The following is a 12,564-nucleotide window of genomic DNA, read 5'->3' on the forward strand; positions in this document are numbered from 1 at the left end:
GATTTAGGATTTACCCTCCCGCTCCCCAGGAGAGCCGAGGGAACTTTCTCTCACCAGCAGACCTCCTGAGAGAAAGGACAAGATGGAAATCACAGTAAATAAAAGCAGCCCCAAAATGGTGTCTGGTGCCAGACACGCTTCCACCCCTGAGGCCAGGCCAGGCTCCGGGCCGTGAGGAGATTTTTCATGCGCCATCCTCATTCCTTTCCCTGCCCAGGCAGCACACCCCAGAGAGAGGGACAACATGGAGGAAGGGCAGGCAGGAGCCCTTACCACAGCCCTGCCTACCGCCAAGGGGTCTCGGGGGGAGACCCAGGCCAGCCGGGAAGGGAAGGGAGTGCCCTGAAAGGCTGTCGTGAGGCGCTCAGGACAGGGAGACAAAATGGCGGCGGGCACGGTTGGCGGGAAAAGGGTTTCTCCCTGTGAGAGCCCTTCCTCAGGGGCCGGCGCGGTGTGAGGGGGGCTGAGGCTCCCCACAGCGGCTCAGGGCATGGCTGCCAAACCCCAAACTTGTCAGAAGTTCAGAGTCCGGGGGCTCAGAGTCCTGAGGGACCTGCCTAGAACACGGCGCTGTCGGCTCTGTGCGCCAGAGCCAGAGCTCAGCGCTCAACTTTTGTGATTCCTCCGATCTGTGGGGCTTTACCCGAGTCCCTGCCAGCACGGCTGCCTCATTGCCCCCTCTGGGGCAGCGGCTCCATCCCGACATTCACGAGGTTTCCCAGGTAGGATGTTAACTTGAACCACATCTTTTGGTTGCTGTTCTGACAAAATTTCTGGATTTACTTGCAGTGGTACTTGGCACCAAATGCATTCAGCGGGATCGCTAGCGGGTCTCAAGTACCTGGACTCAACAAAGCTGACAAAGCACCAGCCCTGGAGTCTAAAGTCAGGCTTATTCTGCTACAATTATAAAAGCACAACACACCAGAAAGACAAAGCAAATTTCAGAAAGCTTTGGAGGAATTATTCCGTAGTTCTTTTTTTTTTTTCCCTTGTGGTAGCTCTAAGGGAGAAAACATAGCAGGCTTTATTTTATAAATGAATTAAAATTTATGGTTTAAGATATTATTTGTATTGATCTGCACACAGCATCCTGGGTTTTTCAGGCCCCACAGAAGACTGTGATGAGACATTTTGTCCATTTATATTGCATATAAATTTGTTTTTCACAAAATCGATACTCTTCACTTCTGTATCATAAAAAATTTTACTCCTGGTGAGTAATTTTACGACCTCAAGGTCGCAGCTATTGAAGTTTTTAGTGTAGCCTGACAAATTCTCTGTGTTGACTCCGTATTACAGGATCTTTCATTTCTTCAATTAAACAGCTGAAAATGGATACCACCTGTGCTCTCATATTTATTGTGTCACTAAAGTCCGCGATAATTACACTGTGCTGATGACAAACGGCATGCCAGAGACCTGACAGCCTGTGGGGTGGGTTTTTTAGGTTGTCTTTTATACAGTACGATCCATGGTTCTAACTTTGCTCCATAGGTTTGAAGTTTCCAGCAAAGAGAATGAGGGGCTTTTGTTAGCTCTGTTGTTTTAATTATCTCATGCTAATGAACAAGCAGAAGATCATGAACATGATGCTGGGATCCTGACTGAGTGGGAAGGAGAATTTTACACCAGCCAGAAAATGTTGGCAAAGGTACAGCTCTCATTCTTGCCACCACGATGGCAAGGTAAACCAGGGGGAAAACAAAAAGCACAAAAAAACCCCAACAAACAAACCCTGAAACGAGATCTGTGCAATCTCTACCACAGCGGAAGGTGATAAAAGCTGGATCGCAGCCCATGAGCTCGCAGGCCTTGAGCGGGTCTGGTATCTCAGCGAGGTTTTGGTAGGGCACGAGCACCTGCTGAAATGGAAGCTGAACCGAGCTGGGATCTTGTGCTGCTGCCCAGTACGGTCACCACCGCGGATGGGCTTTGTCCAGAGTTTTTCCCCCGCAAGCACAAAGGGCAGGTGAAATCCGACGCTGCCGTGTCCCCGGCACAGGGCCACAGGCTTTGTTTCAATTCAAAGCCACCAGAACAAGGATGCTGTTGTACACTGCTCCTCCTCAGCAAACGTCTAATGATAGGGTGGTTTTGCTTTGTGGTCTCATCCCATTCCCATTTTCAATGCACCTTAGGTTTTGTTTTTTTAAAAAAAGAAATCTGCTTTTTACTTTCCCATGATAGCTCCTGCTACGAAGATGTTATCAGGACCAGCATGAAGGGATGCACCGACCTGGCCCCAGGCACAAAGGCAGCAGATGTGGGACTGGAGTTCTTTCCCTGGAAGATGTGATTAGATGCTGAATTTCCAACTTGTAGACGTGAGAATTCATTTGATTGACATACCTGCCTCACAGCAGTCAGGCTGTGACTCCTGCCATTTGTACAGTACACGGCATAATGGGGGGCAGGCAGCAGTTTAGACTCCTGTAGGTCACTGTAAATAATTGTTTGGTGCTTATAATAAACAAATGCCTAACCTGAATGCCTCCCGCTAATTTACAACATCAGCTCATTCTCCAAGTTAGGAATTTTTCATACGAACACTAAACACTAAACTGCAAAACCAGAAGTCACTCAACTCATGCTCAGCTTTACTCAAGCTTTCCTCCTCAATTGACCTCAAAGCAGTCTCTAAAATAAACCAGCATCGTTATCTCCCTTTGACAGCTGGAAAAACAGAGGCAAGAGAAAGACCAGAAGCATCTTGCCGAGGGCCATGCACTACACCAACACCCACGACCTCCTCCGGTGCTAGCACCAGCCCCTGCTGGAGGACAACAATATTAATTCAGTATTTTTCTGATCTAGTGCTTGATCCCTGGAAGGTGTGATTTTAAATCCCCAGCACTTCAACAGCACTTAGCACCCTGCCTGGCTTCGATCTGTGGTTAGCAGAGACCTCCCATACACAGCTGCAAATTGCACAGCCCCTGCTAATTACTCTTGTTGGCACGGTCAAGGGGTGCAAATGCCATTTTGCAATTCACTTAGCCATTAGTTACGTGACAACCAGTACAGTTTGCCTACAGGACAAGCGAGTCCCCATCCAGCACTTGCAGAAATCATCTTGAAAAGGATCCTCAATGCTAGAGCAACATCAAAATATTTGCTCTCTGACTTTTACACTGCCCAGAGCGTCTGATGAGTGGGCTCATTGAATATTTATACATTCTTAGGACAAAAAGGATCCGTAAAATGAAAAGGGCAGACCTGTAATTTTATGTAATTGGCCTGACTGAATGCATTAAAAGCAGCAAATTATTAAAGGTATTCACTGTTCAATGGCTTTGGCTGATACCTGAACTGGCTGAGAATCCAGAGTGCTGACGGACTAATGGTGGACATCGTCAGCACAAGTAATGCAGGTGCTCATGCAGCCAACAGGTGCTCAAGTGTGTTGAGGGATATTTAATCTAAATTTCTCCCCGGCACCGCAGCGAGCCGTTGTTCATCGCTCGCTTTGCTCCCGCGCCCCTCTCATCCTGGTTCCCGGCACTGGCCTCACCCCAGCGCTGTTTCGGTGGGCTTTCCTCGCTCTGAGCGGCACCGTGACCTCCTGCAGCACAGGGAAACACAACAACCCGGAGTTTTATTTTAAAATGAGAATGAACATGAGCCGTGGATGGTTCTTGCCTAATCTGTGCTACTTTTGGGTTTTCTTCAGTACAGGAAAGATGTCTAGTGGATATAGGTGTGTGAGCAAACAAGATCGTGAGCCAAGGGCTCAGGTGGGGATGCAACAGCTCTTCTTCTGTGTGGCAGGGGGGACAAAAAAAAACCCAAAACCCCAAAAACTCAAAAACCCCACAGCTTTCTTTAAGGTGTAAAGCGATTTGGGACACACCAAGCAGCATTCTTTCCAACTATCCCAGAAGGACAGTGTTTTGAAACAACAGCCGCTCCCAAGACAACAAAGTCTCCCTGTTCTCTCTGATGAATTCACACGAAACTTCTCAAAACCAGCCCCAGCCTTCCCCACGGGCAGGGCGTGAACGGCATCGGCAGGGCCCGAATGCCGCAAGCGTAGCATTTCCGCAGCGGTCCGTGCCTGGGGAAGGCACGTCCTCGTTCCCCAAGGAAGGGCCTGGGCGTCCGCTCATCAGCAAGCTCAATTCTTAACTATTTCCACACTAATTAATCCCTTCTGCGACATCCACGCGAGGGTGGAGCGGGAGCGTCACGCAACACAGGCGAGCCGGCATGACCTGGAGAGGAAAGCAAGCCGTCGGCACCAGACCGTACACCGAGATCGGCTCATGGCGAATGGCCATTGCAGAACTTTAGCAGCAAAAAAAAATAAAATAAATCTAAAACCTTCAGGATCGTCACTAAGTAGCTGGTGCATTTTCAGCAAAAGGTTTGCAAATGAACATATCCCAGACGCAATCCTGCGTTTTATAGCAAAAAAAATTAAAAAAAAAAAAATCAAAATAAGATGTCCATATAGGAGTTCATTGCTTGAAAATACTAGCACCTCTTTTTTTTCTTTAAGTCTCTTTGCCTGCACAGGGATCCTCTGTCTTTCTTTTTTGAAGATCTGGCTTTGACTGCCCAAGGTTTCAAAGCCCTCAGCTTGCTGTTAACTTGCCTGAAACTACAGGGGTGGAAACTGCTTCTTTTCTGAGCCTCCGAGAGACATGAGAGCATTCGGGCTATAGAGAATAACTTTTCTTTGCACATAATTCCGAAATAATTTAAGTGAGGTCAGTGAAATTACTTGGATTTTCATCACTTTCCCCGAGACCAGAATTTCCTCCTCCCTCTCTGAGCAAACAAACGATGAATATTTTCCAACAAGACATCATGAATTAAAAAATACAAAAATTAAAAATAGTTTTAGTGACAGCTCCCTGACACTAGGGAAGAATGCTTTGGGAGGGGAAAAAAAAAAAAAAAAGATATTTAGCGTCAGTTGGCTGCCATTCAAACATTTCCAGCTATTCGAATCAATGAAACAAAACCCAAAGAAATTATATCTGGATTTCAGATTGAGACACACGATACTGAGCAATACCAGCTAGGACACACACGGGATGCATGTTTTTCAGCAATAAAACTGAGGGAAACCCCTTCCAACCTCCAGTTTCTCCGGTTCCCAACCAATTCCAAGTCTATCTCTGCATGAGGAGGAAAACTTGGGACATAATTATCCGAGACATATGGGGATGACTGTAAAAGAAAACTCAGATCTCAGAGTAAATAGAATATTTTCCCTCACCACAGAATTCAGTGAACAGAGCACCAGCGAAATCCAAATGACCTGGCCAAGCTAAACTTTCCAGTAAAAAATATAATAATAATAAAAAAATTTATCTTTGATCTCCTAGCTGAGCACTTGGCCCCGGCGCGGCGGTGGCAAACCTCCCGTTGCCTCCGAGAGCCAGGACCGCATCCAGCCCCTTCCTAGGTAATCATGTGTCAACATTTCCACGGCACGCCTGGCTGCCCGTCAGCCAGCTTGTTAGGAAATTCCTGTGGACTGACACTGACATTTGAAGTTTTTTATCCGCTGGAAAAACAAAATCGCCCCCTCCCCCTCAAAGGCTGTTCAGAGCGCAAAGGTAGGAGATGTGATCAAAACTTTACTGCGAAATTTTCCCTGAAGAAAATGAACGCTAGAGGTCAATCTAACAACTTGTCCCGGAAACACAGATCCCTGGAATAAAACATTACAGACTTCTTCTGTGTACTGTGCACCTCTCTAACTACATCCAGATTCACTGGCTTGGCAACGCGCGTCGTATCTAACAAGAGTTTCTTCTTTCTCTTGAATTTGTTCTTGTCTTGCTATAAATTAGTATTTCCTTTTCTGAAGCTCGCCCGTATGATCACCGTCCCGCTTCACGTGGCTTACTAATGTATTTAACTACCCGTTTATGAAACGAAAAAGGGAAATTGGCACTTGCACGTATAAATACTGGAGGCCAAATGTGTCCCTGATGTAACTCCGCTGCAGCCGGTTGAGTTAGATGAAAGATGAGCGCAGAAACAGAGGAGCAGCCGTCGCTGGGCGGATGAAAGCCCGTCTAACCGGGGATCTTGTGTCTTGCCGATAAATCCGTGGTTTCAAAGAGGCGGCAGGGAGCCTGCGTTGAACCAGGCTGGGACATGAGCGATGGGTTTGCGACTTCCAGCCTTCAGGTCGGATCTCCTTCCAAAGTGTCTCCCATCTAACAGCAGGAGGAATGACTTCATTACCTGCACCACACGCTTTGCTCATCCCATCCTCTGCACTCAGTTTCTGGAGGACCTCGTGGCTACAAACTCCCACGGACCGTTTATATGTAACACACAAAAATGTTTTGGCTGTGGGTATTTTTATGGTTCTTCAATGCCCAGTCTTCCAATTTCAGTGAATTTCTTCCTTCTTCTTCCCCGCTCCTAACAAGAGAAGTGAGACGTAGCCCTCCCAGCCCTCTTCATCCTCCCCACTGCGACCTTCTTTAGCAAATCCCCAGCCCCCCTTTTGCAAGGCTCCTGTCTCAGCCGGCCATGATGGAGATGTGGAAGGAGCTTGGGCTTTGCTGACGCTGAGAACGCTTCTCTGCCGTGAAGGCCAAGGGATATTCGAGGCACAAAAGTCAAGTCAGAGAAAAGCAAAGATCCAGCGAAGACCATGTTTAAGCACAACGTTTCTCCCAGAGGGTCACTGGGACCACTCGTGTGCCTCGCACGGAGCACATCTGTGAGTGCTTTGCTGAACCCGGGCCAAATGCAGTTCTTCTTTATGAATGCGGGCCAGATCCTGTAGCACTGAGCAACGCCGATGAGTAACATTTATTCACACAAGTGGTCTCCTCAGAGAAGGGCTGCCAAGTCCTGGCCCTGCACAATTTTTTTTTCCTTTAGCGAGCAGCCAGAGCAGAGCTCCATATGGCAACACCGACTCCTCACTCAGCAGCTTGCCGGCTGCCAGCTCCTCAGTGGAAACGGCCCAGCGAGGCAGAAATGTTCCAGCCCAACCTTCATGTTACAATTACCTTTAAAAAACCTGCCAGATAAATTCCCTAGAACTCCTCCAGGGGTTTCTTCCTGCTGTGGCCTCCTGGATGACCGTGGCTGTCCTGCAGCAAGTGATGCTCTCCTACGGCAGCACCGGAGCCCTTCTGGGTGAAGGTATCTACCAGGGCAGGGCCAAAACGTGTCTGCCCTTAGCACCCAGCTCCTCAAGGGCCTGGCACATCTCGAGGCTGCCACAGAGGTGGTGAGATAGCTGGAAAAGCCTCCTGCACTCCTCTTCAGGCAACGGGGCCCTAACACGGAGCTTCAGCTTGTGCAGAGACACGTCTCTGACAGCCCTTCCCAATTAACACACGAACAGGAGAGGTTTGGGAGTGGCTGGGCAAAGGGACAGGTGCCTGAATGGCTGTTGTGCATTTACATCCTTGCTCCAAGACAGTCAAAACCGAGCAGAGTTGAACAGGACACCTCACTCCTCGCTGACCTCCCTTGCAGCTTTCTCCCAGAAGCTGGGAGCTCTCAATGCCCTGCCTTGGAAGTTTTTCTTCCATTAAATGAGTTTTCTTCCATTAAAATGCACAAGAGAAGATGCAATCCTTCAGCCACAGGCCCTGCCCTTCATCCCCATCTGCAGCCCAAGGCTGGGTGCATCCAGAGCCTCTTCCCGAGGGCTGACAGCAGCCACCAGAGCAAGAACAACCTTGTCACTGCAAAGACACAGCACGGGGCTGTCTCCAGCCCCAGTGCCAGCTGCACCAGCCATGAGGGCCCTCCAGGCACGGTGGGGACCCTGCCCAAGCCCCCCAACACCACAAGGACCTCGCAGCAGAGAGCAGCAACTGCCCACCCAGTGTCTCACATCCATCCCTTCCTGTCCCCATCCTTCACCATCCCCTCTTCCAAGGGACCACGTGTGCAATCCCCAGCAAAAATCTGTACTGGGAGCCAGCGTTTCACGAAGGTCTCTGAAGATATCAAGCACAGCCTGTAAGAGATGTAGCTGCCAGCAAGGACAGGCAGCAGTCGATGGGGAACCATCTCCCATCCTTGAACCATCTCCCATCCTTCACCACCACCAGCTGTTCCCCATCCCCTCCGGCACAGCCCTTGGTGCCATCACCCTCCTCACAGGGACCGGGCACATAGCAAAGCCAGAGGTGACAACAGAGGGGCAAAAACCAGAGCAGTACCTAAAATAACATGGGCTTAATCCAGCCAGGGCCGGCCCTGCTGAGAGCATGTGGGCAGGATCAGGCTCAAACCAAGGCTAGTGCTGAGCCCAAGTGAGCTGACAGAGCCCTTCAGCACCCCCGCAGCCCTGGTGTGTGCGGTTACTGCCAAATCAATATGCACGTCTTCCCAGTAAATAATTGTGTCAGTGGGATGTTAATGGTGCGTGGTGCTCGTGGTGTCAAGCCTTTTTTTTTTTTCTTTTTTTTTTTTTGTCAACCAAGCAAAGTCATTCATTTTCTCTCCCCTTGCCCCCCTCCCCAAGCCTTCCCAAATGCACAGAATGGGCTCCAGACCCACCTCCTGCAAGGAAATGAGAACCAGCCCCGGAGGATCACCCAGCAAGAAGCCTCTGTTCGGAGATCTGACGCCTCTTCAAAGACGGAGGGAGCAAATGTGCTCCTACCTCCGCTGATTTATGAAGAATGTCTGCGTCACCGATGCGGGGGAAATGCTTAAACGCTACCAGAGGGAAAGGGAATCGAGAGCTCGCTGCCTGCGCTTAGGGGGTGGCACTGAACAACCTCTCTATTTATTATAGTTTGTTTTCATATAATTAGATCTATATTGCATTTTGGAGGAAAACAAACAACTTAGTGACTGCGGCACATGCTGCTGGATTATATGTTCTCTAGCAAAATAAACACCCCTGTGCCACCGCCGGGACCGGCCGATGGCAAGCGGGATGTGCTAAAGGTGGCTCTCGAACTCCACGTGGCCGCAGCCGGCCTGGGAGTGTGTCCTTGCGTGCGAGGGGACATGGGAAAGCAGGTGGCTTGCCTGTGCTTGTGAGAAACAGCCAATATTGCCTCGGCTGGAGGCAGGAGCAAAGCCAGAGCCATGGGCAGCCAACCCAGCACCCCTGGAAAGGCAGAGAAAAGGCTCGATTAAGCGAGGCCCAGCTCAGGAGCATTGTCTGAAGCTGTTGTTTCCTTCCTTCCTTGAAAAACCCTGGGTGTAAATTGTTCTAAGTTATATCTGTTTAGTTTTAATTTCTGCTGATGTCCCAGAGTTATTTATGCTCTTGAAATATAGCAGTAGGCACACGTATAGCATTGCAGTCATGAAATGCAGCCCGCTGCCTATAGTATTTATCGATCAGTGCAGTAAATAATGCCAACAAGCACAACTCATCCAAGCAAGCAGAGGACACGGCTGACGACTGCCAATCTGCCAGAGCCTATCGCACAGCCCCTCCAGGGCTGGCAGGATTGCACCAGCAGCGCGGACCCGCTCCCAAAATGCTCCTTTTCATCCAAAACAAATCCAAAAGAGCTGGTGCAGCTCTCAGGTGGGTCCTGGTGGCAGCTGTACACTGGGCTGGCACAGGGCTCCCAGCCAGGATGGCCAGTGCTGTGGGGACATCCCCAGGGACATGGGGTGCAGCCCTGTGCTCGCAGTGAGATTCTCCCAGTTAATACCAGAAGGGCAGTGACAGACAAAAAGCCACTGCTCGACTGTGCCTAAGCAGGAGGAGGCACCCGAGGGCCATGGAGTCACACTTGGAGCTGGATCCCCACAGCACCCTCAGCACCACACACTCCAGGGTAGCCGGGAGGCCATTGCTAGAAATAAAAGCTCTCTGCAAGGATCTTTTTTGGGTTCGCTTTGACCACACTTGGGGAGAAGAGGAAGGCAGTATGTAACAGCCCTGCATATAAGCAGTTGCTTGATTAACATAGTTAATGTCTGTGGAATTTATTCAATGTCTGAATTCTTGCATTTTTTTCCAGGGGAAAGGCAACAGGGGACTCTGTGTAATGCTGCCCATGCAGAACTGTGTCTCTCCGCTGTCCCAAGTATTTCCCTGGAAGCCCTCCCCGTCTTGCAGCAAGGAGAGAGACCTGGGAAAGCCAAGCACAAGGCTGGACAGATTTAGTGTTGCTACACTGGGGCTCATTTATCTTAGCTCAAAGGTGAACTGACACCATCCTCAAGGACAGGAGCTTAACAAGCAAAGCAGGAAGATCTGAACCAGATCTTGACCTGGTCTCAATCATGCAGCTGTGCTGAACAAAGCAAGGTTGATTTATGCCAGCAAGAAGCCAATCTCCGAGGCTCAAATTCGTACTCAGCTCCTACTGTCACCAGCATTGCTGAAGCTGCCTGTCCACGCCAGGCAGAGCTTATCCCTTGTATCAAACTCATGTTTCGGCCATGAAACCAGTCTCGGAGAAGGTCCCTGGTCAGGGACCACAGCAGGTCACAGGGGAGCAATGAAGCTGGGCAAACCTGCAGATCTCATGCACGGGCTGCCTGTGTGACACTACACACACAGCACCTCCGGTGGCCCCTGTGGTGTCCCCACACCCTCTGCCAACACAAGGCCCTGCGCCTTGCAGCATCTCCCCCTTCCCCGATGCCCAACAGCAGCGACAGTTGCAGCAACATCTCCAGCCACGCTGTAAGTTCCAGCATCGCTGATCCCGGTTCGTGTCGGGGCAGCGTTTCTGCACAGGGTGGGACACAGCCCAGCACAAAAGGGTGCATTCATCAGCTCTGCTAACTTTTACCCTGGGGCGAGCGTGATACCCTGCCAGCCTCTCTCAGCAAGGGACAGCTGGTCACTGCCCCAGAGAGGGTGAGCATAGCCTGGAGATCAAAGTGGGATCCCCGACTCTATAGACAGTGTAAGCTCTCAGATATCTCTGCCTCTAGCCAAGCCCCTGGCTTTGCACCACTGCCTGCACACACCAGGACCTTTTGCCTTCCTAGTCTCCCCCAAAATGCCCTCTCTTGCTCCACAGGGACAGAGGGAGACAGCAGCAGACACCCACTGGCCCCCTTGCCCAAGGTGCCCTCAAGCTCAGCACTTTTTCACCACCAAGGAACCTTTCATAGCCCCAAAGAGCTCCAACATATTCCACCTCCTGCAAAATACTTCCAGGTCTGAAGGCACAAGTCCCCATTGCTGAAGATGTCCCCATGCATCCAGCATCAGCAGACGGGGACACCAGCACCCGCTGTGCACCCTTATACCCCAAACCCCATCGATACTGAGCAAAGCCACTTCACTCCGGCCCGCTCCCTGGCTAGGAGCTGGTTGCCAAGCTCAGACTTGGATCTAGCGATAGACTTTTGTGCTTTGGCTCTTGGATCCTGAAAACAAGAGCTTTAATCATTGCTTGCTTTTATGCACCGAGAGCCAAAATTGTCTTGTTAAATACAGTGAGCGATCAGAGCTCACAGTAAAGAACGTTTCAATGACTGCTTGTGTGGGTAATTATTTCAGGCTTGTCTCTCTTCCCCTCTTGAGAAAAATTACGGAATGTGGAAATTATTGCAAAGCCTCTCCGGACTTGGAACATTTTCTGCCGGTTACAGGCGCTCACTCCGGGCAGAACTTCAGCCTGTGCCTACGTTTTGCTGCCTGGCTGTGCATCGCCCCCCTCACTGATTGGCACCAGTACCAAAATCACCCCCTCCACAAGTGGGTACACAACTTGCCTTCAGCTCAGACAGGCCTAAATAACCCCAATACCTGCCCTAAAGGCAGCAGGAGTCTCTTGGGGTAAGCCTCTCTTCACCTTGCCTGGGCACAGCACAAGAGCACACATCAGCCAAGACCAGAAAATGTTAATTCTATGATTTTTTTCCCCCCCACTTCTGCATCCCTGAGTGGTAGCTGTGGATCAGTACTTGGGAGACCTGGCTGTGCCACAGCCCCAGTCAGAAGCCCTTTACTCTCAGCCCCCTCTAATAATACACTATTAAAGTTGCCCTTTAGCTTATATTGTGATTTTTTCCAGAGATAAGAGAACATTGTGGAAGCCAAGGGAGTCACCACATCACTGAAGTTGGCAGAGTGGAGAACCTCAAGTCAGGAGGAGCAGATAAGAGGAGGAAGATGGTGCTCAGCTGTCCCATCGCTCAGCCTCAACTTTAATGAAAGGGACCGGGAGAGCAGACCACAGAAATGCTTCCTGCTGTGGCAGTCAGGGGATGCTCTCCTGGAAAAGGAGGATTTTTTTTCCTTCCTGAGCAGAATGCCCTCAGCCGGGTTTGCATCCCCTCCACCTCTGCAAACGCAGCTTCTGGCTGAAACCTCGGCAGGAGGAGAAGACCTGGATGGGGGATAACTGTCAGTTCGCACTCATTTCCAGAGAAACGTTTATGGTTGCAGAGAAATGCGCAAAACTGAGTTTTAAACATGAGAGGCTCTGCATGCAGCGTGCTCCACAGCGGGGTTTGGCACCCATAGATTTCCGCTGAGCCTGGAAACTCTGGGAAAGCCCGGCCCACGGGGGAGTGGGAGCAGAGGGAATAACCTCCATCTGCAGACACTCAGTCTGCCCTTGGCAAGGCTGCCTACACCCCCATCCTCTGCTACCAGCAGCTTAAATCTAAGGCAGGAGAGGCAGGGCT

This window comes from Apaloderma vittatum, unplaced genomic scaffold, assembly GCF_000703405.1.
Source record: "Apaloderma vittatum isolate BGI_N311 unplaced genomic scaffold, ASM70340v1 scaffold27281, whole genome shotgun sequence".
Taxonomy (NCBI): Eukaryota; Metazoa; Chordata; class Aves; order Trogoniformes; family Trogonidae; genus Apaloderma; species Apaloderma vittatum.